General features: G+C 43.2%; 1 protein-coding gene across 2 annotated transcripts in view; it reads right to left on the reverse strand.

Annotated features, from left to right (window-relative positions):
* SIPA1L3 (signal induced proliferation associated 1 like 3) overlaps positions 1–5,078 on the reverse strand; it is a 104,646-nt gene extending 99,568 nt beyond the window's left edge. Inside the window, exon 1 of one of the 2 annotated variants that reach the window (XM_072124528.1) lies at positions 4,910–5,078. The gene's annotated coding sequence lies outside the window, so the exon portion shown is untranslated. Of the gene's footprint in view, positions 1–3,739; positions 3,846–4,909 lie in introns of those variants that run through there. The other variant, XM_072124526.1, reaches the window with a different exon arrangement.
* Positions 5,079–6,000: the final 922 nt, after the last annotated feature.

The following is a 6,000-nucleotide window of genomic DNA, read 5'->3' on the forward strand; positions in this document are numbered from 1 at the left end:
GGTGTACACATGATATGGGTACAGTCTATCAGTGGGGGACACATGGTATGGATACAGTATATCAGTGGGGGACACATGGTATGGATGAGGTCTATCAGTAAGAGTACACATGGTATGGATACAGTCTATCAGTAGGGATACACTTGGCATGGGTGCAGTCTATCAGTAGGGGTACACATGGTATGGGTACAGTATATCACTAGGTGTACACATGATATGGGTACAGTCTATCAGTGGGGGACACATGGTATGGATACAGTATATCAGTGGGGGACACATGGTATGGATGAGGTCTATCAGTAAGAGTACACATGGTAAGGATACAGTCTATCAGTAGGGATACACTTGGCATGGGTACAGTCTATCAGTAGGGGTACACATGGTATGGGTACAGTATATCACTAGGTGTACACATGATATGGGTACAGTCTATCAGTGGGGGACACATGGTATGGGTACAGTCTATCATTGGGGGGACACATGCTATGGGCACAGTCTCAGTTCGGATTCGCAGTGTATTTTGTCTTTCAGGTCAAACAATATTACAAGACACAGAGACATCATGTGTGAATTGTATAAAGATAAAGTAACACCAGGAAACAATTCCTTATTTGTTGCTCTGAATGTTGTGACTTTCTGCTGCTGCAATGTTAATAATGAATGGAATTAGTTACAGTTTTGCTGAATTACAAGAATTCTGAGATTCTTAGGCAGCGTCTCACATGACGCGATGGCAGATTCTAGTTATTCAAGAAATGTTCTTACCATAAATTACAAGAATGAAAATACCTACAAACATTTTTGCAGAAAGCTTGTGTACACAGTGTACCAACTATTATACATATCATGGGGATTACATATAGGTCTTGGCTGCTGCTGCCCATATCTGCTGCCCTTTTGGTTAGACTTATACATTAGATGTAATATAGGAGTGAAAGTTTGCAAAACTACAAGGATAAAAAAAACTCCAATTGTTACAAAGAATGTAACCTACCATGTGATGTGATGCAGTATGAAGCAAACATACCTTGAGAATGCTGCAGCTGCACTAATGCAGGATCATATCTTGGTTAATCCCTGAGCTGAGTGGTTTTGCTGATAAAATAGATATAACATTATGATAATGAAGCGCTGTCCCTTCTATGGCTCCTCCAGCACTTGGTTCCGCGCTTCTCCCAGCCTGTGAGTTTTTCTCTGCAGGAGATGATGAGGCAATCACTTTTCTCCCTGCCAGACAGAATAATCAATTGCTCCACCATCCCCCCCAGCTGCTGTGTACGAGTGATCCAGCTCAGGTTGATTAGTCATGCTTGACTAACCTCCTTTTGTAATTCCAATATCCCTTCTGTAACGTGTTGATCGGGCAGCCAGCCTCACCCAGCTTTCCCAAGGTCCTGAATGTTTTTTTCAGAAAAACCACTCAGGGATTTGCCAAGATATGATCCTGCATCAGTGTAGCTACAGCATTCTCAAGGTATGTTTGCTTCATACTGCATCAAATCAAATGGTAGGTTTCCTTTAACCCCTTAAGGACCAGGCCCTTTTTCGTTTTTGCGTTTTTATTTTTCACTCCCCACCTTCAAAAATCTATAACTTTTTTATTTTTCCATGTACAGAGCTGTGTGATGGCTTATTTTCTGCGTAACAAATTGCACTTCGTAGTGATGGTATTAAATATTCCATGCCGTGCACTGGGAAGCGGGAAAAAAATTCTAAATGCAGTGAAAATGATGAAAAAACACATTTGCGCCATTTCTTGTGGGCTTGGTTTTTACAGCTTTCACTGTGCACCCCAAATGACATGTCTATTTCATTCATTGGGTCAATACGATCACGGGGATACCAAATTTGTATAGGTTTTATAATGTTTTCATACATTTACAAAAATTAAAACCTCCTGTACAGAAAAAAAATTCTTCATTTTGCAGTGTTCTTGCGCTAATAACTTTTTCATACTTTGGTGTATGGAGCTGTGGGTGGTGTCATTTTTTGCGACTTCTGATGACGTTTTCAATGCTTCTATTTTTAGGACTGTTCGACATTTTGATCACTTTTTATAGAATTTTTTCTATTTTTCAAAATGGCAAAAAAATGCCATTTGCGACTTTGGGCGCTATTTTCCGCTACGGGGTTTAACGCAGTGAAAAACGGTTATTATATTTTGATAGATCGGGCATTTTCGGACACGGCGATACCTAATGTGTTTATGATTTTTACTGTTTATTTATATTTATATCAGTTCTAGGGAAAGGGGGGTGATTTGAATTTTTATGTTTTTTTAATATAATTTTTTTTTTTATACTTTTTTTTATTTATTTTTTTTACTATTTTACAGACTCCCTAGGGTACTTTAACCCTAGGTTGTCTGATTGATCCTACCATATACTGCCATACTACAGTATGGCAGTATATGGGGATTTTGCATACCATCTATTATAATGTGCAGATCGCACATTATAATAGAAAGCCCCGATCATGACAGCCTGGGATCTTTGTGTGATCCCAGGCTGTCATGGCAACGGATCGCCGCTCCCCGGTGACGTCACGGGGAGTGACGATCGGAGCCAAGATGGCGGCGCCCACGCGCCGCCGGCTCTTTAATGCCGCCGGCAGCTTTGCCGGCGGCAATCAAAGGGTTAACACCCGCGATCGGTACAAGCACCGATCGCGGGTGTTAGCGACGGGCGTTTGCTTCATTATGAAGCAAACGCCCGGTGAGTATGAAGAGGGCTCAGCCTGTGAGCCCTCTTCATACTCCCCCATGCGCAGTAAGACGTAAGGGTACGTCTTATTGCGCTATGGGGTTAAAGGAAATCTCCCATCAAAATCCATCATGATAAACCAGGGACAGTTAATCATAGAACCAGGCACTGTGACTGTGGTATCTTGTTATATTTGTCGTTCATGGCCTCTTCCAGTCTAATATCAACTTTTAAGATTATGCTGATGAGCTTGATGGGCTTCCAGAGCCTCTCCATGATGCAGATTCACAGGCTGTCACATTGTCCCACTTTGTGAGATTACACCAGGATTGGTGAAGTGCTCAGGGAACAGGGGGGGTTTGTGCTCCTGTACAGTGTAACAGCCTGTGAAGCTGGTACACTGGAGCCCTTTAAAGGGAACCTACCACCACGAATCTACCTATAAAGGTAGATCGGGTGGTAGGTAGATGTAAGGGACGTGAGGATAGCTCTTTTTAGAGCTAATCCTCACGTCCCCGCTAACTTTTGGTACACTTTATTCCCCTAATATGTAAATTTTGTTATGCGGCTACTGGGGCATGGAGTAGCCGCGCTGTGTAGCCTCGTGCCGGCTACTCCACGCCCCAGTAGCCCCAGTAACGAAATTTACATATTAGGGGAATAAAGTGTACCAAAAGTTAGCGGGGACGTGAGGATTAGCTCTAAAAAGAGCTATCCTCACGTCCCTTACATCTACCTACCACCCGATCTACCTTTATAGGTACAATCGTGGTGGTAGGTTCCCTTTAATAGTTTATATCAGAAGGAAAGAGGCCATAGATAACAAATATAAGAAGATTAGCAGGTGTAGGTGTCCCTGGTTCATCATGTTTGATTTTGATGGTAGATCCCCTTTGAGTGGGCTTCTAGTGTGTGTGTTGGTGTGGGAGAATGTCTATTGCAAAACCTTTCTTTTTTCTATGTTTATACCTATAGGAAAATATCAAGTTGACTTCCGAGCTTAGTAATTCAATTTCCAGACTGACAGCTCCTCTCACCTTGAAATATTACTTGCTCCTTTCCTTGCAGCTTCTCTCCGCACATAGAGAAAGGAGGATAAATGTCAGCCATCGGCGCTTGTGCGGGGGTCACAACATGCGCTCTGCAAGACGGCATCAAAGGCCCCCTGTACAGAGGATGTAATAACACAGACAAATGATCAAGAGGAAGAAAGCCACCACCTGCCACGTCAGATGACACGGGGCGACAGACAATGCGGCGTCCATCAGAACTCTGCAAGATTAATTGCTAGTAAATTGCTGCTTCTCTAGATCTAAAACACAAAAAACTCATCAGCCCTCAATGTTAGGCTGCATTTACACGGACGTCTGCCCACCGGGTCGTAGCCCAGAGGGCATAGGTGAGCCACTCTGGTGACCCCTCCTCTCTCCATTGAAAATAATGCCGCAAGGCCATAAATACGGCCGAACATAGAACACACTCTATCTTTTTGCGGCTGCGGAACGGTACAGTGATCACACATTGCGGCTATTGCCGTCTATGGGGGACGTTAGAGTGATTGCACACGTGGTGTTTTAAACCAGTTTTTGACCCGTTTGTAAGCAGTCAGTTAAAAAACGCATCCGTTTTTGATGGGTTTAACCAATTATCTTAAATGAAACTAGTCAAAAACGCATGCGGTTTTTGACAGACTGCTTAAAAATGGGCCAAAAACGTGTTTAAAACGCCACGTGTGCAATCACCCTTATAAGGGTGAAGACACACATGGCGTTTTTGGGCCGTTTTTGGGCCGTTTTTACTAAGTGCGTTTTCAGATCGTTAAAAACGCATGCGTTAAAAAACGCATCCGTTTTTTAAAAACACATGCGTTTTTTGAAAACGCATGCGTTTTTGTCCGTTTTTCATTGCGCAATTCTGGAAAACGGACAAAAACGCATGCGTTTTCAAAAAACGCATGCGTTTTTTAACGCATGCGTTTTTAACGATCTGAAAACGCACTTAGTAAAAACGGCCCAAAAACGCCATGTGTGTCTTCACCCTTAGGCTGCAAGCTTGTCCATTTGCTAATGAGTTTGCTGAGCAGGGCAATCCCTGAGGATTGTATTGTTGAAAAACAATATAACAGAGATGTAATAGGACAATAAGTGGGGTTCCATTTTAATTTTAGGTAGGAGGCCCCTTATTATCCATAAACTACGAAATCTTACCAAAATAAGAGCAGAAGTGTCCGGCAATAGCCTGGTGGCCAGTAGGTCGTCTGGATGTGGTGTCAGTGGGTGATAAGAGATGGTCCGGTGTCTGCACTCAGCTCTGCAGATCCGATGAGGGAGGTCGTCCCGCTCCAAAATGTGCACCTGTGCGACTATGGTCAGATTTCTGTCCACTGGAAATAAACATATATAACTTCTATAGAATGACAGCAAGCAGAGATCTAGAAAACTGTGAGGAATTAATTGATACAGAAAGTATATTGGAAAATTATATAACTTTTTATAATATAAAAAATAACAATAATTTGCTGAAATGAGACCACCCCTTTAATTGCGGCTGAAGGGCCTATACAGGGGGGGTGTTACACTGTTTGATATTTTAAGCCTCCACCTAGAGGTTTGGGTGTTGATACCTTATATGCTCTACTGGACCTTAGGGGGGGGGCAACATTTTAGGTGGTTGGGTGCTATAATAGATGGTGGGAATAGAGATGACGGCCCCAACAGAAGGAATTATGATCAAGGAGATGACATGAATGAGACTGTAGGGATGATAGGAGGCGGCTCTTGGCTCTTTTGCCATTGGGATATGAGCTCCCAGTGGGAACCATGAGGGAGATTTATCATTAGGCTACATTCACGCAATATACGCCCGCCATACCGTAGAGCGTTGGGCACACATCGGCGCCGGGGTGAGGAGCAGGGGATACGCGCTGCTCACCATAGGAATACACAGTGCACTCCGCCATATTCCGTAGAAAAATAGGACATGTCCAATTAAGGAACGGTGCCGCACATGTGTTGCACCTTCCCGCTCCCGTACGGCGCCGCAAGGCCAAAGAAGTGTATGGGGGACGTATATACCTCGGCCGTATGTAAGCGCCACATACATTTGTGTGAATGTAGACAAAGGGTGATGCCACACATGGCGTTTTGAACCCGTTTTTGGTCAGTTTTTAAGCAGTCCATCCAAAAATGCATGATATTACATAGATGCACATACACGTTATTAGACAGGTGCACATACACGTTATTAGACAGGTGCACAAACACGTTATTAGAGAGGTGCACAAACACATTATTACACA

Source organism: Engystomops pustulosus, chromosome 9, assembly GCF_040894005.1.
Source record: "Engystomops pustulosus chromosome 9, aEngPut4.maternal, whole genome shotgun sequence".
Taxonomy (NCBI): domain Eukaryota; kingdom Metazoa; phylum Chordata; class Amphibia; order Anura; family Leptodactylidae; genus Engystomops; species Engystomops pustulosus.